The sequence below is a fragment of the Glossina fuscipes genome, unplaced genomic scaffold (assembly GCF_014805625.2).
Source record: "Glossina fuscipes isolate IAEA_lab_2018 unplaced genomic scaffold, Yale_Gfus_2 142, whole genome shotgun sequence".
Lineage (NCBI taxonomy): Eukaryota > Metazoa > Arthropoda > Insecta > Diptera > Glossinidae > Glossina > Glossina fuscipes.
Window position 1 is genome coordinate 846,590 of NW_023998485.1, and position 27,195 is coordinate 873,784.

A 27,195-nucleotide genomic window follows, 5' to 3' on the forward strand; every position below is an offset into this window, starting at 1 on the left:
TAAAAAAAATAAATAAATAAAAAAAAAAAACAAGAAAAAGAAATAAAAACTTAAATAAATAAAAACGAACAAAGCAACAACTAAATATAGAACATACAAACCAGCGCACCAAATCTGGAAGACAAACGTTTACAACCAACTAGGGAGTAAGTTTGTAAGTTTTGTTGTCAGAAAAACATTCACACGGCTATGTATAAACAACAGGAAATATAAGAACTTCTTAGGTACTGCCAAACGAAGATACATTGCCGTAGCGGATAATTCGCACGTCTACGAACATCTGGTGGAAAGGTATAACTGAAAACTTAACATAATTTCTCAAGAATTTCTGAGAAAGCAAATAAGAAAATCTGGAACAAAATTACATTTATATATGTTTATTGCAGAAAAATTTTGCGCGCTTATGTGCGTTAATGTGTTACCTTGTATGTGTATACACACAAATACCAAGTTACCAAAAAAAAAGGGAAAACGAAAACTGAAAACTTGACCCGTATTTTCACGCTCGTTAAGTAGAGCCATAGAAGAAAGAAAAATACCGATCCACATATGCGTTATAGAATATCAAGGAAAAAAGTATAATTTAAAAACATAGTGGCAGCTGCTGCATCAGGAGCACGTTGTGTTTGTGCGGTGACTTGAATAACATGCAACAAGATATCCTTAACAAGAACCCAGCACTTCAAGGCGTAAGGGAAAGGAAAGTAAAGCAAAGCAAGTGACAAATTAAGTGAATATTAACACAAACATGTTCTGCATCCAGTTATCAACGAAGACAACTTAGCATGCTTACGCATACTCACCCATCCATCCAAATACAATGCACGTACTCATACACTCATACATTTATGTTTACATTCTGCAAATGCTTTCATTCAAAAAATTGTAACACGCTTCATTCGTTTTTCAGGCTAACAACCTACAAACATAGACAAAGCCATATTCCATCACTCAATCCCCTCTTAAAGCTATATAACCTCTGCATATATTTTACACAAGTTTTTCTCATATGCATGTGTATTAGCGTGTAAAAGTAATTAATTTAAAGGCTTCAAAAAAAAAACCAGAGAAGAATACATAACACAGTTACTGGTATTTGTTGGCATACTTTCTCTCTATGAATTCACCCATACACACACACACACACACACACACACACATTTCCATATCTTATAGACTAAAATTAATAAGCACCTACATGTATGCCTATACGCATGTTAAAAATCCTTTCGCACATACGTTTCTTTCGCTTTCTTAAATTCGTCGCATTTGCAAAAAGGAGAATTTTTTTTTTTTCATTACTGTTTATGAGAGTTTGCTGCTGAAAGCTTTTTATCTTTCCATTATGACCTTTTTTTTCTGTTATTTTCCAAAAATCTTATTTAGTTCTATCCCTGGATGCTGGAATATGAATGTTGAGTATTCCTGTTGAAATATTTTTCATATATCGTTATGCATATCTTTGCTACCTTATATTCTATCTGTTAATACAAATACTTAAGTGAAGTATACTAGCTTCGTCACAAACATCAATGACCGATTAATATAAGTAAAATTGTTTAATTCAGTTTGCTTTATAAAAGAGATAAACTTGTTTTTTAACCAATTAGTTGCGTAACTTATGTTTAAAAGACCCTCACAACTGTTGCGTAATCGAAATCAAATGGTAATAAGCGTCACACTAGTCGCATGATAAATGTTATGGAAAAATCAAAAGCGAAGCGAATAAGAATAAGATCTATTGGATACGAAAATTAATAGCTTATTATCGAAAATTTACAAGTTGTCAAGAGAATAGTAAAACTCAAAGGCAAAGCGCATCGGTATACCGAGTTTCACCAAAAATTTCGTACGGAAGGACGCACAGACCACAGGTCAGATCAAAAAGCTAACTCAAAAGGTGATTCTAAACGTGATTTTGAATCGATCGATATACTGAAAGACGGGTGTATTTGAAGTCCTTCCGGATATTGTGCACATCCACCAAAGGTGGCTTAAGATCTGTACTACGTTTTACTGAAATTTGACTCGATTCGAAATCGACTAGTAACTTTTCATTTTATGTGCCTATCGCCACACACAAAATTGAAGATTTCGATTGACCTGTATATCATATATCCGGTAAACTGTTTACTTTGATTTGCATGAATTGTCTCAGAATTTGATCCTAGCTACGATATATACGTATGTACATTATCGGATCAATGTCTATCTTCGACTAGTTCACGCAAAATATCTGAAACTGGGTGCTTTTGCTGTAGGTTATTTGAACGATTACTTAATTTAAAAAACAAATGCGTATGTATTCATTTAAAAGATCCGTTTTCACGTTTTTATATCTCAAACAATGCAACTTCAAGAACAACTTGCAACCTTAAGACAATTTACTATTTTTTAATTTTTCAGCTCAAAATATTAACGGTGCCCAACAAGAATTAAAAATTGATAAAAAAAGAAAAGATAAGAAAAAATAGAAAAGAAACTGATTGCTACATTTCCGTTGGTCATCATAATGATAATTGTCTGAAAAAAAGATTATTACGTTTCGAAATAATAAGTTGCGACTGTTCGGCCAATTTCATTATCCAGTTTTCATAAAATTTTTGATTTTATGTAGCAAAAAAATATCCTATATATGAATTTAAACTGTCATCTGAATTGAGAGTTTTGTAAGATAAAGTGTTTTGCTGAGAACGAAAAAGATAGTAATCTGATGACGCGATGCCAGAATTATAAGGTGAATGTGGTAATTCTTTCCAGCCGAGTTCAAATAATTTTCAGCGGGTGAGGCAAGAAGTATGAGGTCTTGCATTGTCGTAATCAAAACAATATTATTTCGATAGACCAATCCAGGACGTTTCCGATGCAAGCGTTCATTTAATTGATTTAATTGTTCACAGTATATTTCAGAATTAGTTGTTCTGTTATGCGTTGAAAGCTCATAAAACACAATTCCTTTATCATCCCACCATACTGACAGCAAAATCTTCTTTTCGTCGGTGTCCGGTTTTGACGTTGTGTGAGACGACGGTATTTTGAGCAAGATTTCTTTGCTCACTTTTACGTACGCCCCATTTTTCTTCACCAGTTGCAATTCTTTGCAAAAATAGATCGCTTTGGTTTCGTTTTAACAGCATATCGCAGATATTAATGACTTGTGTTAAAGGAATTCCTTTTAAATCATATGGAATTCATGTAATCCGACAAATTGCAGATCCCAACTCTGTTTAGTTGGTGAACGCGATGAAGCTTTCAATGAAAAATTTTCAGAACGAAATTTTGCTAACCAACTCCGACAAGCGCATTCAGCTACAGCATTACTTCCATACACAGCATATATGTCTCTTTGTGCTTCTGCAGATCAAAGTCAAAAGTGGCTTATATGCTCATTTCGATCTTCCATTTTAAGAACAGCGTCTCTCCAATAGAATACAACAGATCACGTTGACAGTTTTTAGGAACATATGCATAAGCCTCATAAAAAAGGAAAAGTAGAAGAAAAGTAAAAGGGAAAGGAATTCTTTTCAAAGGTTCAAGAGCATCGAACATACTTAAAAGATCTGATCTTTTAGCATTTTTACATACGTTCCCGGAACGGTTAACAAACCCAGTTGCGGCGAAGAAATGCATTTCGAGAGAATCTTCCAGAAACTGAACTTAAAGATGGAACATTGGTACGAAAAAGCAAAACAAAGTAACTTTTGTAGCTTATATCACTACATTTGTTTCAATTAACCTAACATTTGTCAATAACAGATATGTTATATTAATAGGTCTCTTACCCCATTGTATGAATTTTAGGAGCACTCTTACAAAGTTGATATTTTATTGTTCCCTAGCGCTGTATCCAAAACCAATAAACTAGCAAAACACATACACATTTTATTAGAGAGCTATTGCCCTTTAAAGTTCTAATTGTTATATTAACTAGAGCATATTGTTAGTTTAACAATGTTTATATGCACACCTTGCAATATAAGTATATTTGCTTGTGTTATATTACACAAGCTGTTATCTGCTTGAAGAACTTCGGTGCATATATATGTACGAACCAACCTATATTATTTATATTAAAGCTTATGCTGGTTATATTATGACCGTTTATACGCATTTCGTGTGCGTGTTTCTGTGTATTTGCAAACTATAAATGTCTTAATGACCACTATTGATTGGTAAATGAATATGTTTCGTTAGTTGGCTATATATGAGTGTGTAAGCAGAGGCAAACAAATTTTCCATTTTATATACACTTTGCCTATTAATGTTTGTTGTGCTGGTATGTATATATGTGTAATAGGTGGTTATTGTGATTATCCTTTTGTGTGTTTAAGTGCAAATTAGGCCAATTCATGCAAAATATTAAAATACTCAAATTTCATAACCGGGTAAATTCAATTTCGAAAGCATGCTTTGAGGTTGTGTTTATAAATAAAAATGTGTGATAACATTTCAAACTCTCGGTAAAAGGAGAGACTACATAATGGGTTGAAAATGAAAAAAAAATATTTTCCCTCTTTTTATTTTGTAATCGCTATTTTCCTATAAAATTCTTTTAGGAATTCCTTTGAAAATCTGTTAAGTTGTTACACAAACGTTGTGCTGCATGTCTCTTTACATAACCAACATCAAAGTGGCTTTGTTTTTCTTAAAATCCATAAACAACTCGTATGGCTTTTTTAAAAAGATAACAAAAAAACCTGGCAGACATCAAAGTCAACTTGGAAGGGTATTGAAGACGGAAAAAGTTTTGACAAGTGTATTTAAGAAGATTACGATGAAACTTGCCTAAATTGCTTCCCAACATCAACATTTTACTACTAAAGCATAATTTTCAAGTCAGGCAGAACATTTTGACATTTATGCATTTTTGAGTTGACAAAATATAGAAGGACAAATCTTAACTAAGGGAAACTTGCAAAGTTTATGACATGACGCCCTACGAAGATACAAATGCACAAAACATAAGTTGTCGTTGCCAACAAAGTGAGGCATAACGTGCAAACAAACTTTCAAAATAAAAGAGATATTCCAACACAAAAGAAAACACATAAGTCATTAGAAGTATAAAATTATTTATTGTGCTCTACAAGACAAATTGAGAGACTCACCAAGTATTCTACTCTGCTTTAAAAACAAAATAGTAATAATAAACTAGTAGATGAGAACAAAAAAAAACATTTCATATAAAACAGCAATGTTTTACTTCCTCTTTGCAGCTCCATCCTGCTCTTAACCGTTTGAGTACCAGACGGTTTTGAAAAAACACTTTCGAAAAATTCCAAGGAGCGCGATCGCGCTGTTTAGATTTTATGACGAGAAAACCCAACACATTTCGAGCATCGTCGACAACTGACGGTGCCTTACGTATTGTCGAAGTCGAGCGCAATACAATTACAATAGTACTATAGTAGTGAAATAATATACCACAAAATAAAAATCTATATTTTGGTATTGTGTTTTCTACAATTTTTGTGGAACAAACTTGAAATATTTATTAACAAACAATTTAAATGCATTTAAATACATAAAATTAAATACATTTAAAAACAAGCGCTATGGCGCCGCTTGGTATTTCTCGACATCAAACCTAAACAGCGCGATCGCGCTGCTTAGGATTCTGGATCGCGCTGCTTGGCAGTCAAACGGTTAAGGTAAATGAATATTGAGTTCCGCTGCCAGTATGTAACACGTATACAGTTTGAAACAGCCTAATAACGATCAATACTAATCAAGCTTGAGCATTACAAAGAGAATATCACTGCTTATCTGTAGAGTTTGATTTTCGGATATTTCGAATTTCGGTGGCCGCAAAAGTGCAGCAGCACAAGAAAGAAAAAAGATGTGGTCACATCTGAATTGGTCTTATCCTTCAAAAACGTTTGCTTTTCATTCAGAAGCACCTGAAAATCATCCAAGTGTTTGATGTGATAACTTTCTCTCTCAAGTTTTTCATTTTAACACAACATTCTCCCCTCGTGTCAACTTGCATAAGAAAAAGAAAGGAAAAATAAATACCCGAGCAAAGCATACCCAGCATAATTTATTTTTCAAAAAACGATGAAATTTTGTATATATGATAGTTGGGTGAATACATTCTTGTAGTGCAAATTTTATATGCAGAGATTTATCACAAACGCAATTTCTTTTATAACAGCTTCAAACAAATAACTTGAAAGCAATTGTTTACGACACACTAAAAATGCAAAGCACATTTTTAGTTATGTGGTATTATCACCAATATTTTCTTAATTTAAACGCAATTAGTTTTGCTGACGATATTCCACACATTCTCTGTATATTTGGAACATTCTCTGGTAGAATTTAAATAATGTTTTCGCCAATTATGAAATCCTATTATGCTTACAATCCCGTGGAAGCTACAGTTAGTGGTAACCATTCAAATATAATCACGTCTAATGGTCGTTCGTCTACCGCACTGAAAGTTTCCTGGAAAACAGGTTAAATCATCAGTAGCGAGAGAATGGATAGATATATTATAATCCTATTACGATATGCCATGTTTCAAGTAAATTTTATTATACGGTCCTACATTCATATTTAATTTATCATTTTTAACACAAATATAATGAGGAAATATAAAGTTCTTGAATATATTTTGATCATTTTTTTCACTTTAGGAAATTGAGAAGAATTGGTAGAATATATATTAATATAATGGGCAATATAAAAGGTCTCCGAAGTTTTTTGCCACTAGATGGTATTGAGATCTGCATATCGGGCAACACTCACCTGATTATCTCCAACGAACATGTGCTTAAAAAGTGACATTTCAGTCACGTTTTTTGTCAAAATAGTTTTCTAATTCTTTGCACGTGTAAAAAATTATATTGATTTGAAAAGGAATAAAATATCAGAAAAACACGCTATTTGATGCTTTTTTACTATTTGTTCTTTATTTATTTTTATTTATTTTAATTCTACTTATACATGAAACTCGACTAAACAAATAACAGTCGAGTTCAATTGGCACTTAAAGCAAAATTTATATTAAATGAATAATAAAACTTAATATAAGTACAATAAAACAAATAAGACGGAAAAAAAGCATGTACACAACCAGCATAGAGCCACACTTACAACAGGTACACGACCAAATTGCAAATGAATCCCTAAGCCATCGCAAACATGCGTAAGCCTGGCAACCGATAATACTTAACAACAATTCATTTTCCAATTATAACGACTTTTAAGGATAAAAGCTAATTTAAGTAAGACATAGGTGAATCGCGCGTATTAAGCAATGTTGCTTTAATGGACCTTAAAGAGTCCGATAACGAGAATAAGCGATAGACGTCATTTAGGATCTTGCAAACTACTCTGTGCGGATTGAACAGCTAATAATTAAATTTACACTGACTAAGCTTAACCAAGATAAAGTGCCTAGAGAAGCGGTTAGGGACATTAAAGCTTATTTCACCAAGTAATGAAGGCGAGTCAATGGCACCATTTATTTATTTAATTAGAAAGGAAACGCCAAGAACAAACCTACGTATCTCAAGAGACGGTAGGGACAGCAGAAGCAACCTATTTTCATACGGAGGAAGAGAGGCAATCGGATCCCAACCCAAATTTCTAAGGGCAAACAGCAACAATTGCTTTTGAACAGATTCAATTGAATCTATGTAGCACCTATATGAAGGAGACCACACAACTGAGGCATACTCGAGTATGGGCCTAAACAAACACATGTAATGTAGGGATCATTAAGCTCTTTGGACCACCTTTTTATAAAACCAGCCGCGGACCTAGCTTTGCTTATCGAGAGCAAGTTGAAACGCAACCTATGGTCAAATAGAACGCCTAAATTGTGATCGAATCGATGCCCTCCAACGTATGCGAATCTACGAAATACTGAGTAATGAATGACTTTCTTCTTGAGAAAGAAAGCTTCTTACATTTACTCAGATTTAGTTTCAGCGGATTCGAAGATCACCATGCAACACAATTATCCAAGTCGCTTTGAAGCTGATGTGATTGGGATTCAACAGAGAAGGAAGAAACAGTTTCACATCATCAGCATACATTAAGATCTGGGTGGAATTAACCACCGATGGGAGATCGTTAATGTATAAACTAAATAAAATGGGACGTAAGTGACTTCCTTGAGGTACGCCAGACGTAACGGGGAATTCATCTGAGGTGATGAAGTTAAACAGAACCCTGAAGGATCTATTGTGCAGTTAAGAGCTTATCCATTTCACTAAATAGAAAGGGAAGCCAGAGGCTTGGAGTTTAAAGATAAGTAAGTTATGGTTAACCATATCAAATCCTTTGCCTAAATCAGTGTAAATAACATCTGTGCGAGAGCCACTAGAAAAAGCCTAGAAAACTTGACAGGTAAACTCTAACAAGTTGGTGACTGTAGATCTCCCTTTCCAAAAGCCGTGCTGGTGCGGAGAAATATACGAATTAATAGCAAAGGCCAGATGCTGAGTCACAATTCGCTCGAACAACTTGGGCAAGACACTCAACTTGGCTATGCCTCTGTAGTTCTCAACAAATTTTCTACTTCCACTTTTGGGGATAGGAATGAAGAACCTGCTCTTCCAACATGAAGGGAAAACGCCTAAATACAAGGACAGGTTAAAAATCTTTGAGATCACACCACATAACTCGACAGCGCAAGATTTAAGTACACATGATGGAATTCCATCAGGTCCTGGCGCACAACAATGTTTTAGAGAACTCAACCCTTTAAAAACGTCGTCTTCCGAAATTACCAAGTTAGGAATTGAGACGGAGTTATTTATAGGATATGGGTAGTTTGCTGATAAACCGAAATTAGCAATCGAAAAGTTTCGTCGGAAATACTCAGCAAACAGATTTGAGATTCCAAAATCATCCGAATAATCAGAGCCATTAAAAGAGACGTGGGAGGGATATGTAGAAATTTTTCTTTTAGAGTTAACAAATTCAAAAAAGTATTTAGGATTAGCAAACAGAGAGGATTTAATGAACTGAAGGTATCTGCAGTAATAGTGGTGATTGAGGGAGTTAAATCTATGCGTCTCCACCGAATAAGCTAAATAGTCGAAAAAAGATAAGACATCCCGAAAAATTTGGGAGAGTGCCTTGAGTGAAGGAAGGAGTGGTTTGCTCGATTCCGTTGCAACTGGTGGAGCAATACCGGCACGCAAGCTGCCAGGAAATAGCGGAGGCACTAAGCATTAACCACTTGACAGTTTGGAATCACTAGGAAAGAGCAGGATAGAAAAAGAAGCTCAAAAGAATATTAAAAAAACCGCAGGGATTTTTAGTAACGTCCATTGTAGTAATCAAAATATTATCTATCATTTTTCCATTTTCCGTTTTTCTCCATATTTCATATATCATATATTTATAAAATGGAAACATTTCCGTATTTAAGAGTGGTTATAAGGAATGAACTATACTTCGTACAGAATGTTAGTTGTGAAAGATAAAAGACTTACTAAGATTATAGAATAAAACAAAACTTACTTGGCTATGTGCGCAACCGTTGAAATTACAAGGGACAAGAATAAGTTGCTTTCGATATACTCTTGTAATTCTTATTAGGAAACTGGCCCATAGACATAAATATGCTGACTTTTTATACTTTACACCACTTGTGGTGCAACGCTATGTTAAGTTTGTGCGGATATGTGCAACATCCAGAAAAACTCGAGAAAGACCCACCGTTTTAACGGTCGACTCACCATTATTTTCTGAATCGATTTAAGTTTGTCTATTCGCCGATCCATCTTATTTTTCTATGTTCAACGTACAGGCCGCAATTTTTGAGATATTTTGATAAAATTTGGTGTACTGGCGCGTTTTGGCGCAAGAGCGAATGCTGTTTTTGTGGCTTTTCTTAATTGAAACTCAGTGCCAAGTTCGATAATCAACTAACTTGAATGTCAACAGCAAGCAAAACATAAGAGGCGGCTTGGTTTATACGAAAGCCAATGACACTAAGTTTGCAAAGGAGAAAGTAAACAAGTGAAAGATGGTTTCTTCACTAGGCAAATTCTTATGAAGGGGCGGAGTTTAACCAAAATTGTGTTTTCTTTAAATTCTCTTTAAAAAAAAAAGCCGCAAAAAAAAAGCAAATGAGCTTTAAAAATTATCCATTACAAGAAAAACGACAAAATTCTATGGATTTAAGTTGACAATTTTGTAAATAGTCGTTTTCCCAGTATTCTCTTCAATTCTTACTTCTTATGTAATTCATAGCCTCACGATTAATTCAGTCACTGTAGCTAAGAAAAATTGTAGATCACATTTGCTGAAAATAAAGCACTTTGTATTCTATTCCCGTTTGTTTCCTTCTCTATCCAACATAAAATCTACTACAAAAGTAACTTTTTCATAGAGTAGATATATTTTTAACTGAGTAAAAATACAAGGTGCTGAAAGTAATAAAAGTACCTTTTAAATTATAACAACGTTCTTGGAAAGGAGTTTATATATATCTGAAAAAAAAAATATATTTAGATTCTTGAAATATTAGTTTGAAGTTTGGTTTCTTTTTGCAAGAAACATTAATTAACATGAACTGTTTACATACTTATTCAAGAACATTGCATATAAACGTAATTCTATATTATTATAAATAGAAAAAAGTAAAGGGTATTAGAATTTCTAAAATCTATATGATGTGCATAGGGAAGGAGGATCTAAAAATAAAAACATCTGATTAAAGATAAACATCACAACTGGCCATGTAAACTGGGTTATATATTTAGATTTCCAAAGGATTTATTTAAAAGAATGTTGAACAAAAAGTAAGGGTGTCATATTTGACTGGGGCCGAGTCCTGCATACCTACCACCTCTCATTTTATCATGCCACACTTTTACATTTAGTCACGTAAAAGTGACTGGGATAAAACTTATTTTCTTTCTTTTATTTTGCTTAAATAAAAGTTTACGTGAAGCATAATACCTATATTTTTATTTTTTATGGTTCTTAGTCCGTTACATATCGCATTCTGCTCTCTACAACGCCTTATTTGACACACACGTCGACAGCATTGCTTCATCATGTCGAAACCTTAGTCATATGTCGCTCAGTAGCAACGTGATTGTTAAGAAAAATGTAATTTAATCAATCGCTTCGTGACGTCCGACATTTTTACTTCAAAATTAACATACTCAACTTGTCCCCGAAATTGTTAAGAAAAAATGAATTAATAATAACTCATTCACGCCATATACAATTTATAGCTTGACGCATTGTTCTCTCTAAGTCTTTTTATTTGATACCAATTTGATCGTATCACATTGTAACGTCCACCACACGCTTCATTTAAAATGAGCATATTTTTAGTTAGATGATGTAGCTTCATGTGAAGAATTTGCAGAATAATTTTCAACACTCTGTCTTGTTAACGTTATATGTGAACAATGAGTAGGAAACTTTAAAAAAGTGGAATAAATAAAAATTTGATATGAATTTGATTTGTTTAGAACTTTGTGAAGCCCCGACGGATTTGCCTCGTTTTTGAACATAAGCAATAGGGCCATCCTAAGATAAATGCAGAAAATTTCAACCTTCTATCTTCCACGATTTATGAGCAAAGAACAAGAACCCAAAAATTTTTGGTTAGAGAAACAGAGGTTCGTTCAGTTTATCAATTTTCATTATCCGCCTGCGTGCAAAAGAAATCCAAAGTTTTTACTAAATTTGGGGACGTTACCTTAACTTTTGCGAGCAGGGGAGCGTTAACAACACTCACCATATACACGGACAGACGTGACAGGCCAATTTCAAATATCACGCTTATCAAGAATGTGTATACTTTATACGTTTATTTATTTATTTATTTTATTCCACTTATACTAGAAACTCGACTAAACAAATAACAGTCGAGTTCAATAGGCTTTTAATGCAAAACTAATATTAATTAACAATAAAGTTGAGTATAAGCATAATAAAACAAATAAGAAGAAAAAAAGAAGAAAAAAAAGCATGTTCACTATCAGCATAGGAGCACACTTACAACCGGTACAGGACCAAATTGCAAATGAACCCCTAAGCCATCGCAAACATGCATAAGCCTGGCAACCGATAATAAATTGACAATAATTCACTTTCGAAACGTAACGACTTTTTAAGGATAAAAGCTAGTTTAAATACGACATAGGTAAGTCGCGCGTATTAAGCAATGTTGCTTTAATGGACTTTAAAGAGTCCGATAACGAGAATAAGTGGTAGACGTCATTTAGGTTCTTGCAAACGACTCTGAGCGGATTGAACAGCTCATATTTAAATTTACATTGATTAAGCTTAACCAAGATAAAATGCCTAGAGAAGCGGTTAGGGACATTAAAGCTTATTTTACCATGAAGGCGAGTCAATATCACCATTTATTAATTTAATTAGAAAGGAAACGCCAAGAACAAACCTACGTTTCTCAAGAGACGGTAGGGACAGCAGAAGCAACCTGTTTTCATACGGAGGAAGAGAGGCAATCGGATCCCAACCCAAATTTCTAAGGGCAAACAGCAGGAATTGCTTTTGAACAGATTCAATTGAATCTACGTAGCACCTACATGAAGGAGACCACACAACTGAGGCATACTCGAGTATGGGTCTAACCAAACATATGTACAGCCTTTTCGTAATGTAGGGATCATCAAGCTCCTTGGACCACCTTTTTATAAAACCAAGCGCGGACCTAGCTACGTTATACGTCTAAAGCTTCCTTTTGGCTGTTGCAAACATTGTGACACAATGAGTATACTCCCCTCCTCCAGTATTGAGTATAACAGTTTTATATCTAATCAAAATTTTATTTATGGCTTTTAAGTTCTATTTATTAATGAACGTAGCGTTTCTAGGGTAATGTTGTACTTGTTTTTGACAAACTAAACATGACAGCGTAAGATTAACATTTTGTCCAGTATAACTCACAGGTATTAAGCAGGACCAAAAAAAGTAATTTCATGACCTTGAACTGGCAAAGTAAATGCAGAGAGTAAGCAACAGTTTTTTTTTTCCGAATGTTTTCAATAAAGTTTGAACATACTTTTCTTAGATAAACTATATTGCCGTAACTGTATAGTTTTTGAGATTTCTATGCCAATTTTTTTTTAAATCAGCGTTTCACCTTCAAAATAGTGCCACAGAAACCGAAACTAATGGTAGCCCGAGCTACATTATGAATCTTGCTGCGGACTTTTGCTGTGCATCGTTCTGGTGTAAGACGACGCCTGTTCTATTCTATATTCTTTATCTCAAGTGCGCATTAATATCGCATTTGTTCACTAAAGCATAAAGGGGGAATTAACCGCATACCACGATTTCAGAATATCGCGATGCGCGATTCTCCCAACATACGCGAATAACGTCTTCGTTAACGTCTACTCTTCGTCTACGATTTTTTTCCCACATTATGTGACCGCCTTTTCATCGCGATATGAATGTCTATGCGTGATATTCAGTTTCTACAGTGTTTACCATGAGATATTCAGTGTCTATAGATGCTTATCATAGAACGTTGAAAATTGCATTTTCGACATTCATCACTTTTGTTGCTTGAGTTGAAGAAATCTTCTGCGGATGCCAGTCAAACACTTTTAGAAACTTATGGTAATGTTCTTCCGTCATATCGCAATTGTCGGTTTTGTCTTCAACGGTTTGAACGGGTGGTGATTTTGATGGCAAAGAAAGGCTTGCAGAACCAAAAAAGTTCGAAAACACTTAATTGCAAGACTTATTAGACGAAAGCCAATCTCAACCTCTCGATAAACTTTCGGACAGCTTATTAGTAAATAAATCAATAGTTTCAACAAAATTGTACCAATTTTTATCCATAAATGATTATTCAAGTAAAAAAATGGCCAAAATTAATGCAACCACCTAATGAAACTGTTCTACGATTGAAGATTTTAGCATGTTGGTAATATGTCGGTATCTTTTAAGAGAGAGGAAGAATTCCGTTGACTTTATCAAAGATTCATCGAAAGAAGCTCTGCTCCTTCTTACCCTAATCATAAGCACATAGTAATGTATAGCGAATTTTTTCAGGTATTTTGCCGTATCTTCGAAACACTATTATTTTCGATTGAATAAATCTATTTCGCAGGGTTTGGTTTTTTAATTATCTAGGGACGGTCACTTTACAGGCCCAGAGTACTAGGTCTTGATATGGTAAATATTATGAGAGCAACGCAAATCACCGACAATGCTACGAAGCTTATCTTATAGCGTTGATCTGAAGGGATCTATGAAAAAGCGGAAAGAATCGCGAACAAAATAGGAAAGATTGGTAAGGGTATGCGGGAATGGCTCTCTTCGCCATAATCAGTGGTTAGAGAAGAATAGAAAAAGATAAAACTATTTAGTAGATTAGCAACCGGTATAGAGAAATTGTAAACAAAACTCACTTATTTAAATGAATGAAGAAACCTGTAAGGAATTTTTAAGTGAATAGTAAAAAAAAAAAAATGCTCATAAACCCTGTTGTACTTTTATGTATCGACTAAAAACTGATAAAGAAAGAAAAATTAGAAAATCACTATGAAATTAGTTTCGCAATGGAGAAATGTTTATTTAAATATAACTGAGTGACAAAGTTCGTAGTCGATTTGTGTTCTGAGTAGTGCGTGTTTTCTGTTCGTCTGCGATTTTTAATTATTTCGGCATTTTTGTGTATTTAGCTGGTGTCTTTTCAGTGTTTTTGCTAAACTGGTTATCGCGGATATTGCGGATACGTTATGTGCTTTTGTTTCCTCTATATATAATAAAAAAATAAAACAAAAAAAAAAGAAATAAAAATAAAAAAATTGAAAAATATTGACATTTTCCTTTAGTATCTCCCAATCTTTTTCCAGGGAGTGGTCTTTTCCTAAATTACTAAATAATAGGCAACTATAAGGCATAACGGTACGGGGCAGCCAGATAATAACTTAAATAGAGTTCATCTATTAGCGGACATATCTTCACAAAGATAAAACATTAAAAATTCGGAGTTTCCCATGTTGCCAAACAGTAACATCACTCCTATTGACAAAAAATGTATTCTTATTTCTGTGCTACAGTGCTCCATCTTGTGCTAACTGTGGTGTTCCTCCACATGCTGGAAGCTGTACCCGTAGCTTCTGCTTACAATGCAATGATCAACACTTGGCGTTAGACAAACAATGCCCACGTTTTATACATATGCGTGAAAGTCTAAAAATCGAAATTACCGTAGCGTGGGCGAAGTGCGACGCAAGTACCGGGAAATTAATCCATCTGAAACCCAAAGAATTAAGAAAAGTAATACCTACGCTGCTGTCGCCTCGCAAATCGAACCTAATAAGCCTTTAACTCCAAATCCTTCCAACGAAAAACCTGTGGTACCATCAACCAAATATTATATTGCGAAACCAGTTGCATTACTAACCAAAAATAATATTGAAAAAATGGAAACAACAGCAAATACTGAAAAAATTAAAACAACAACACGTATCCTAAAATCTAATAAACTAAATTCCCCAAAATCAACAGCTCTCAACTCTAGTCAAAAAATTACAATTTGTAATGACTCCAATCTTTCATCCCTTAATCGACCTTCAATTTCAAATTATTCACGTGCGCCCACTCGTTGCTCTTCAAATGTACGCAACCATCAACAGATTATTATGCTGGTAAGAAGAAATTATTCAGCCAAAATTCCAATAGCGACCTTTTCGACGGAGACGCTGACATGTCAACTTAGGCCGCCTACCGCTCCATTTCCATGTCACTACAATTAAATAAAGTTTTCAAAATTATACAGTGGAACTCTAACGCACATATTAATAATTTTAATGACCTCCGTACACCCATAAGTGATTTTAATCCAACCTTTATATCCCTTCAAGAGACCCATTGTAGAAGCTCTTTTAATCCTATTCCACCCAAATCATATACTGGATACATCACGAATGCTGTTCAAAACAAACAAGGAGTTGGTGTTTTCATAAAATTAAATTTAACCTCATACATACAACCGTTGCAAATAATCTTAAACATAAACTTTACAATCCTTTCGATCTATATCCCACCTTCTCAATCGTTTTCTCGGCAAGTACTTTACAATTTATTGTCCGTTCTTTCCCCCCCCACTAATTGTATGCGGCGAATTTAATAGGTGGAATACCATCTGGTGCTCAACAATGAACCACAGTCGTGGTACTGTATTAGAAAAGGCCTTCATTCAAAGCAATCTATGCATTTCGAATAATGGAAAACCAACGTACTTTTCAACTCATCACATCTTCTCCCATATTGATTTAACATTTTGCTCTCCGTCACTTCTTCCTTTGGCTTCCTGGTCTATTTCTGATGATCTACATAATAGCGATCACTATCTAATCATAATCGATCTTAGGATTCCTTGGTGGAACAACACGCTTTCGTTTTTGAGGAAAAATAAAATGGATCTATGATACCGCTTTAAGAGATGTCCTGATCAGGATAATTTGTTATTATACAAAAAGGCCAATAATGCTCTATTTAGGAAGGAATTACGAAAATCAAAGGCACTTAGTTTCGAACTTTTTTCGAGAGGAATTCACAGAAATACATCAATGAAAGTTGTCTGGAACAAAATCAACAGACTTAATGGGACCTCTAATCTGAACGAAATTTTGCCATCTGTACTCCCAATGGAAGTTTAACTGATGCAGATGAGATTTCTAATTACTTTGGACAAATGTGGTGCGAGTAGTCCTCTTACAGCAACTTCTCCATTGCTTTCATCGAAAATAAAAGGACTCCAATTTCTCTTTCAAATGCTATGGACAGATGTGCCTTGTCCCTGGAAAATTGCTTATCTACCTTAGAACTTGAAGGTTTTCTCTCTAAATAGAAGGGGAGGACACATGGTCTAGACCGCATCTCCTACCAAATGATCAGTGCTATGTCTTAGTCTAGTGAAAAGAAATTACTAGACCTATATAATACGGTATTTTTGACTGGCCATATACCCTATATGTGGAAACTGGCAACAGTTGTTCCAATTCCAAAGTCAAAAAATGTGTCCATCGCATCGGATTACCTTTCTTTTATCTTGCCTCTCAAAGGTTCTGAAAAAGATTACGGCATTTAGATTATCTTCGTTTCTTGAGTCCAAGAACCTGATTACAAAGCAACAAGTTGGTTTCAAGCGGGGTAGAAAGTGCATCAACGCTCTTTTACACATTGATTATCTTACAAGCAAAGCAATTTTCGAACGGAATCATGTACAATTCTCTCAATTGATTTCGAAAAAGCATTTAACAGAGTTGGTCTTCATGTTATCTTAAGACTCTTGAAATCATAGAATGTTGGACCCAAAATCTTCAACTACATTAAATCATTGATGTCGCATCGGCGGTTTAAAGTTAAAATCAATAATCATCTCTCTGATTCCTTTCCGCTAATGAATGGCATTCCGTAAGGATCTCCTCTTTCTGTCACGCTTTCCAGATCGCCAGCAAAATTCTTTGCCGTGTACCGAAAATCGGACATTGTCTTTACGCGGACGATGTTTACAGTTTTACAAAAGAAAAAGATAGCACGAGGGCAATCCACATCCTCGGACCTACTGGACGAGAGATCTCCACATGGGCAAACTCGTCAGGGGATAAAAATTCTATACAAAAATCAAAAAAAATATACATTTGTCGAGAGCAGGTATGCGATGCAGGAAATCTACTGATGCATATTAATGACTTACCAGTACAAAACGTGCAGACGCTTCATATCCCCGGGCTTACGTTTTCCAACGAATATCATTGGAAAAGACATTGTCTTCGGTTAAAAAATTCTATTTTAACAAGGATGAATTGCATACTGTACGTTGCTTAAAAAAGTCATACGCACATTAACACCTTTGCTTATTTTACCAAAATGCTTGTTTTAAGCAAGCTGACTATGCTTTGATAATTTATGGCAATAGTTGCAAATCTAATATCAACATCCTCAAACCGATCTATCACCAAGCCCTCAGAGCAAGTTGTTATGCTGTTCGGACAACGCCCATAAATAATATTATAATATTTGAAACTGGTCTGCCAGATTTAGAAAATAGACTTTGAGTGTTAAACCTCCATGGATTTTGAAAGACTGCTCTTTTGACATTCACATGAAAGAAGATACTCGAAATTACGTCTTCAGGAATCTAATAGCTGAAAAAACTCAAGTACTGGAGAGTAACGGTTGGAATCTTTTATACACAGACGGCTCAAAATCTTCTGGTCTGCCACCTGCTTGTGTCGTGGTAGATGATGCTTCAGAACAGGTTCTTCTCAATTACATATTTCATGAAAGTACTTTTACTTTCACAAACGAAGCCAGAGCTATCCTTCCCGCCACGAACCTCTCCCATGAAGACAAACTCAAAACCATCATTGTTACTGACAGTTTGTCTGTATTAAAAACTATACGGAACCTTTCGACATCGAGATGGAGCACAATGAACAGATTAAGGAATATCATTACAACACTCGGCGAAAAAATTAAAATATTATGGGTACCTAGTCATAACGGTTTATTGAGAAATGAGCAGGCTGATCGAGCGGCGAAGTGTGCTGCTTCTGCACTTCTAATCATGAATGATGTCACGAAAAAGTTGGATTTTCAAAGATCTATTGGAAGAAAAGTTGAAGAGAAAATTACAGAAGGAAATCAACAATATCATCATCAGCGCTACTCTTTTATTAATCCTCCTTTTTATTAACTCCACCTTTATATCCAACAAATGTTGAGAAAATCAAGCTGTAAACATTTTCGAGAGTTCGCCTTGCTCATGCAATTGCAACTCACCAATAAATCTTGAAGAAGTCTTCCTCGCAATCTGCAATTGTGGACAAATTCTCACTATAAAACGCATTCTCTGTGACTGCCTTAACTTTACCTTGGTTAGAAGCATTGGATTTGGAACGATTAACCCTAAGGACATTCTACAATCAGCTGCAGAACATAATTACAATACAATATATTACTTTATCAAAACTACTAGCAATATTTAATGTTCTTTTATAAATTAGAGCCGATAGCCTGTGTTGCTAGTGCCCAATGTCTTTTTTTTAGTCTAAGAATTTATTTCATTAGCCTAAAATTATAATAATAATAATAATGACAATAATAATAACTGAGTGAGAAATGCATAAAACAAATATAAATAAGTTAAAATCCTATAGCGGGCCATCGTCCAGCATTAAATACCATAAACCACCCTATAGTTATACGGCGGTCGGAAAAATGGTCCAATCCGAATCAGTTTGAATATGTTCCGTTCTTGGGCCAAAACACAACAGTGTTACAAATTTCGTCAAAATGTATCAAAAAGTGCTGTCAGTAATGAGACAAAAAAATGGAGAGACAAGCTAACATCGATTCACGAAGCGATTCTGAATCGGTCGGTGTAATAAAATGTGCGCCTATCTCACGTCCTCTTAGGTATTGCATACGTTCGCACAAACGTAACTTGAAGGTATAACAAACAAACAGCATAAAAGCGAATTAATTTCATGCATTTCTATCTGAACTTGCTCTCTGTGTCGTTTTGTCTAGTCTGTCAACTTATATTTGGCGGTTTGTTTTCAAGAAAATAGAAGGGGATAGAAGGGGTTATATAACATAGAGAAAATTATCATAATTAACAGAAATTTTTGTTTTACTAAAAGAGGAAAATAAATGAGTGACTAAATGCTGATAAAAGAAGCACTTAATGAAAGAGCTGATGACGTGTAATGAAATGTAAAAATGGGAAGAATAAAATAAATTCGGAGGCTCTCAAGCGTGACGCCTTAACAAGTTCTCTGCGCCTGTTATAGTAGTCAGAAAAAAGGGGTACGAAAATCGTGGCTTACCAAAGTAGCTTTCTATAACCATTTCTTTGTCTATCCATCGACTCCTCTACATGTGTTGCCGAAATGCATTTTCGCATTTTAAACAAATTAAAGATAGCTTCCACTTCTGCTCATATTTCAAAGAAAAAGTTAAAATATCCAGAACATAAATTTACTCCAGGCTTTGTAAAATTTTTGGAATTTGAAAAAAATCAATCCAAACGCATAGTCCTCCCCACAAATACTCTCGCCACAATCAAGAAAAATTACAGCATCTACACCAGGTAATGATTTGACAGAGTTAAAGGTTACTGTAGATATTATCCTCTGGCGTCTCTAGAGTAGAAAAGTCGACATCTTACAGGCTGCTTTTGAATGTAAAATTTTGTCTCAGATTTTTCTACTTTCATTCCACTAGTTCTTATCAGTTTAATAGAGTCAAAAATTTGATTTAGTCTTAGTCTTTATTGTAATCCGAAAGTCTATAAGCCCTTTCCCACATTGTACTTATGAAAAAATCATTTAAACTTTACAAATACAATTAAACTTTATTTTGCAAATTTCTAAAATTAAGCTTAAAAACTTTCTGTGTCGATTGTGAATTGAGACTTGAAAGTAAAAAATATAAAAAATAGTTTTCATTTTCGTATTAAAATTGAAAATGATTATATATAATACGTGCCCACGTCAGACTTTCCAATCGCCGCCAGTATTTCAAATGTGACATACGCAGATGGCAAGCGAAAAGCCCACACCGTCTAGTAATCCCAGGAATGTTTCCTACAAACTACAAATTCAGGTCCACAATATTTCACTTTGGCTGAGCACATGGACAGTTAAAATACATGGTGAACAATTTACGTGTAACACGTTCACGCTAAATAAGGATTCTTGTGCTTTACTATTTTTATATGGCAATAAAACCCATATCAATACTAATACCCTCCACAAATCCGTCATGTCCACATTTGCATGAATTATGATCAAACTACCCTTTGACTTACGCATTAACCAACAAGATTAACATAGAAAAATTATATAAAAGCTAGACGCCAGCACTACAATATCAACCTAAGTCTTTTCCCATTGTTGCTACGGCGTCGTTCGTTAGTAACCAGACTATGTTTATTCCACAAATTATTTTTTTTGTAGACTCTCCAAACACATATAGTTTCTTATTTTTTCATTTAAATAGCATATCGGTATTCTTCTATGGTTCCCATTGGGGGACAATCATCTTTGTAAACTTCCTCACCGTACCCTTCGAATGAACTGTAAATTAAACACGTAATTAAAAAAAAAATTCTATTAAGTTTTATTTTTTTTCTATTCCTAATCGCCATAAATATAATTGAAGTATAGAAATTATAAATAAAATTACTATACGTTGTATATATTAATATTAAATATTCATTGCCGCAAAAGCATATTAAGACCTGATATTTAATTAATTTTCAATTCCGCTATAAAATTTTCGAAAAGAAAAAAAAGTAGTGATTAAAATTTTAAAATAAATATTTAAAATTTTTAATTAAGCGAGCGAAAAAAACCTGTTAACCTCAAAATACACACGTGCAGGCTTTAAATAACATATTCTAGTCATTTTCTAACTAGAAATAATAAGTAGAGCACAGATTTTATATTTAACAGAACTTAAATAATTAATTTGAAAACATGAATTTTTTTACACCACCTCCAAAATTGAAAATAAATTAAAATGAACCTAATAATAAACAGTTCCAATCGAACATCATTTAAAATGCATTAGAGTTTTGAGATTTTTTTTTTTATTTTGAATCATGTTTTAATTATGCTCATTTAAATACATACAAATTTCTATTTCACTTGTTTTACCTAAAATACAATTTGTGTAATCATTAAAATCAAAATTAATTTAAATTCCCAGAATTGTTGCTCCCACAACCGTAGAGTCTCTAAGCAGATATGTAGTAACTAATTACCTAACATTAAACATTAAAAAACCCTTCTCACTTGAGATATGAATGAAATTCGCATCAATAAACAGAATTATTCATAAAAATTAAATCATCAAAGGGTTCGCAAAGTTTTATAAGGTTTGGTAAGGTTACAATAACAACGGAAGATGAACAACATTTTTATACTTTTTTTCACTATTTTCAAACGTGCATGAGCATCTTTTAAATTTTCAATACTCCTGTTTGTATTAACTATTATATGTATTAAAATTTTCCGTTTACGCTTATCAAAGCCTTCAATTGTGCCATTAAGCCAGTATTTTTTCCTATATTGGATGTGTACATATGATACGGCAAAGCTGGGCCGCGGATAACGATCAAAGCGGATTAAAAGTGAAACGGGATATGTTGTGCTTTCAAATTTCTTCTTCCCGAAAATAAAAAAAAAAATATTAGAAATTCTTTTCTGTAAAATATGGTTTACAATTAATTCGAAAATATGACGTGTTCAATTAATTATTACATAATTTGCGTAGTGAATAGCTTGCATCCCCTTGAGTTCCTCTTCAGCCACACCGACGTATGTCATATAGCCCGGGAGTAAGCATAATTGCTCGTCGATGCGCGTAGTCTGTTCGAGACAAACTTACCGCGTTCAAATGTTTGCTTTTAAACATTGCTCTTGCGGAAACCTGCAGTTTAAACTTATTGCAATTGGAAGCTATTAAACCTAATTTCTTTAGTCGTTTTATTTCGTAAGGCATATTCACTTTGTTCCACATATCTTTCATCTTTACTCGTTTTTGGCGCTAAACTGTCTAGCTGCTTCCTAATTTTTCCTTTCAGAATTTCTATTTAGCCTTCAAATTGCGCAACACCTTTTTCTAGTTGTGCATAAAAAAAATCTTCGATTTAGTTTAGCCTTTCTATCAGCTTAAGATCCTTGTCAACGGTACCTTTTTGAGATATGGTACTCTGAACAGCGTGAATGAAAATGTTGAAGAAAATCTACCCCTGATAATTTATATCACCAGCGCAAACAAGAAAGTAGTTTAAGCAACCTATTAAAAATATATAGTGTATTGAGCTAAGCACTATCCAGTAAGATGCTTGTGTACGTGAATTCTGAAACTGCTGCTAGCTTACGGTCCACTAAAGTTAATGGATTTCATTTTCACTTTTATATATTTTTTTTATTATTACATTCATAATACAATTTGTTGCTTTTATAGTAGCCACCGACCGAACAACCATAGCGCCGAGTGCAGCACACCAACAATTTTGGTTTAATTTAGTTTAAAGTCATTGGCCTCGTCGTGCAAAGTGCAAAAACAAAACAAATTAAAGTAACATTATAAAGACTGACATGCAAACATACGTAAAGAAAATCACACTTTTAGAAATGTGAACATTTTATATTGAATTTTTTTATATGTTTTGCTTAAAGTGCATATATAAAACTGTGTACATATAACAAGCAATAACAATATTCACGCTATATTTTCTCATGAGAATTGTTTTACAAGCGAATGGCCATATAAAACAATACACATCCGCATGTATAATAATAATAAAAAAAAAATATTTCTTTCTTGTTGTGTTTTTTCTATTTTTTTAATTGTACACATTGTGACCACGTTTCTCCGCAATGCAGACGTGCGAACATTATTCATAATCAAAAGAAAAAAAATGTAAATAAAAAAGTTAAAGATTGTTTTTTCCGACACCTAAAGCCAAAACGAATTAATTTGTGTAACAAAACCATACCCAAAATCTGAAAGGAAAATCTTTTTTGTATTTATGCTTGCTGTTCCACTTGAGCCTCTCTTGAGAGTAGTTGAGGCCAAAGTGAATTCAGGAAAAAATTATAGAAATGCTGCAGAAAGAAAGTAAACCAGTAAAGCAAAGAATAAATTTTAATAAAATGCTACGCCATGTTTGACTATTTCTACACGACTATGCTGGGATCCCTTAGGGTGCAATATCACTAAGGTCTTGTACGATTTTCGTCGTCTCTGCCGAAGAAAATAAAAAGGAAACAAAAAAAAAAAAAAAAGCATTAAACTTCTGCTTTATTTAGCTTGACTAGAGTTTATTTATTATTGGTTTGCTGAATAGCTCTTCCTGGAGTTTATTTCAAGTGTGTTGTAATGTAATAAATATTTTTTCCCATAGACTAGTTGATGAAAAAGTCTTGATAATTGTGAAAATATCAAATATTTACATTAAATGCGTTTATGAAGAAAATATTTCGGTGTGTTTATGATGACGAGTACAAGCACGTCTACCAATGACAAGGAAGTACAAGTTTTTAAAATTTCAAATATAAAAAATAAATAAAATTTTAGAGCTTATAAATTTGAAAAACCTTTTCTTTAAAGGAATTTTTTTAAGCTTTGAATATATTTCGGACAACTTAAACAAATTTAGTAAAACTTCTTATTAAAACTAAAAGTCAACAGTGTAAAGTTAGGCCAAGTTTTGCTATGCGACATGTTATTAAATAAACGAACTATATCTTAATTTTTTACTGGGCAAGATTCCTTTTTCCACATTACATCCAAAAGATTATTCTTAATGAAAATGTTACGTTCAGCTAAGTCTTGTCAGCGCAAGAGCTATGTATTACATGAACCACTTAAAGCTACCAAAAATTCGTCCGAAAATTTTAACGAATTAAGATGAAAATTATTGCTTATATTCAGTCAGGAAAGTATATCCCCCTCTAGCCACGTGGCCCTGCTTAATAGAAATATGTTGATTGTTGGAGGTAGAATATCGAAGAGAATAAATTAACCGTAGCAATGAAATATGTATTCTTTTAAAGTTAAGAAAGAAAATTTTAATTAAAAATTTTAATGTTTAGGATAAAAACAACCCACAAGGCGCTAAGTAACTTCAGCTAATGATCTTTGCAAAGCTTAACTTTTACTACTACTACTACTACTAGTGTGCTTCAGATTAATCTAATTTCCCTTTTGTCAGTTTTGCCTTTCCCACTCTATTCTCACCATAAAAGTTTTTATTTTTTTTCGTTTTGTTTTATTCCTTTGTGAAGCACAAGTATGTTGAAGTATATTTAGCTGTAATGTGTCGCCATTTTCTTTTTCATAAAAAGATAGAAAATACTGCTCACCATAGCGGAAAATATATATTGCGTTACACTATAATGTAAAATGCATTGCTCGCTGGCATAACGTTTTTATGCCAAAGCTGTCGCTGTTACATTTGATGTTATAGAAAATGTGGGCACTACAGCATGGACAAATATGCAGCAGCATTCAACAACAAATAATATCACTTTTTTTACGGTTTTGATTTGCTAGACATTTAATTTGTCGCGTGTGTGGCTGGAATATTGCAGACAATATAACGTTTTACACCTTTTCGTTATTATTATTTTTAGGTTTTGTCTCCTCTTTCATGCTCAACAACCGGCAAATGTTAAATGTTCTACAATTGTTAATGTCTATAATATGTTGTGCCGAGTTGCCTTTACCAGCATCATTACCAACACCAAAACCACAACAACGAATTGTATAGCATTTTGCCCTTAAGGTTAAATGCTTAAGTTTATTTGGCTTGGCTTTCTGCCAACATCAAGACAACAAGACAACAATATTTACAAGCAACATAAAAATGGGAAAAAGAATTTAACTGAAATTCTGAATGAAAGTTCGTTATTAATTTGATAGTAATTGTTAGCTTGTAAGGTGTTTAAAATAGCTCGCAACAATTGCCTACTTTCTGGCTTGATCGATAATTACAGTACGATGGTATGCTTTTAAGCGCAAGCAAAAACTATTTGAAATATTTTCATTCGTGTAATTGTCGCAAGTTTATTTGAAATAACTCATTAATATTTCATTTTATTTAAATTAACTTTTCAACTGACAAATTTTTGCATTTTCGATAATTACTTTGATATAAATTTTCCTCATGTAAGAGAGAAATTGTATCATTTTACATTTTGTATGTTTCTATTTGTTTTCTGTTATCTGTATTTGTACACTTGCCATGCATGCCTACCAAGCAGTCAATGTCAACCTAATGCAATATGCATGTATAGGCAAAGAATGAACAAAAAATTGTACTCCGCATGCTGGCAATGCCACGGCATGGCATCCTTTTCTTTTTCGTTTTTCTTTCTTTTAGCAGCTTTACGCATTAACTGTCACTCATTTATTTAAATTTTAATGGTTTTATCCATAAATAAGCGAATTTCTACACATTCTCATATAGCGACGTAGAAGGTTATTTTGTACAAAACTGTTGCACATGAAAGATTAGTTGTTGAGTTAATTTCTTTTTAAAACTAAGTTTAACATATTTATTAAAATTCACAAGCTTAAGGCATAGAATTTTTCAAAAGGCATCTATTCCTAAACATATTCACAAATTTTATAGAAAACTAATTAAATCATTGTCTGGCGCTCATTTGCATCTTTCTATGCCTTAGGATCTTTTATATTGGTTTTTTCTTCTCTCCTTTTCAATCAATTTTTTTAATTGTTTTTTTAGTGTATAAATGTTGTTTTTATTATCAAATCCGAAGATTAGCCAGTCGACTTTTATCGACTCAAGTCGCGTACCTAAAAGTTCCATACTAAACTTACACAGCAGGGTGAAAATAATCACTTGAGTGCCAAATTACTTTCTGCTGTCATTGCCGTATCGCAACGATGATGCATTTTTGATGAAAACCGCTAGATTAAGCTCATTAAATGTATGACTGAAGCCAAGAGAAGCATTACATGTCAGCAAGTGTATGAAGAAATTGTTAGTTTTTCCGTGTACGTGCTCCGTATGTTTTTGCAATAAAATTCTTAGCAAGTCTTTATAGGCATGAGAGGATTCTTTAGTAGCACCGCGGAGCGTAAATCGATGATATTTGAAATTAAACATTTCACAAGAAAAATACATATATTCGAAAAGAAACTGCAAACATTAAGAAAAAGGAATTAAATGCTTACTGAAAAATTGGTAAAAGGCATCTTTAGAGGAGTCTTTAGGGGCTTTCGAAGTATTGACTTTAACGTGTGGTTTTTCAATGCTTTTCAAATCCGAATTTTCTTACACCAAGTTGATTTTTTAACTAAGAAGATACACAAGGCAATTAATAATTAATAACGGAGAAGAAGTCCAATTGAATCTGAACAAATACTTATTCGAAATCTTCTTAACTAAATGTTTTCTCCCAAATTTGTTCGATCAATTTTTTTTGTATTATTCTATATTCGTTTTGGCGATTCGAACTGTGTATTGTATCGTTTTGTATTATTGAAAGTAAATTTATGATTATAGCAAAAAGAAAATTATTTATACTTCTCTCGATGCAGATAAAGCTAATGAAAAAATAAATTCCGTATTGACATTATGCAAGAGATAGAACACAACTTATCTGCACATGACTCCATTTCAATGCAGCCTCTCTGCAAAATAAACTGTGTTTGTCTTTTATCTTAATGCAG

The 27,195-nt window shown here is 33.6% G+C and overlaps 1 protein-coding gene across 1 annotated transcript in view; it reads left to right on the forward strand.

Moving 5' to 3' along the window:
* Positions 1-27,195, forward strand: part of LOC119641065 (ell-associated factor Eaf-like) — a 65,031-nt gene that overhangs the window by 36,022 nt on the left and 1,814 nt on the right. The gene's annotated exons all lie outside the window — the stretch shown is intronic.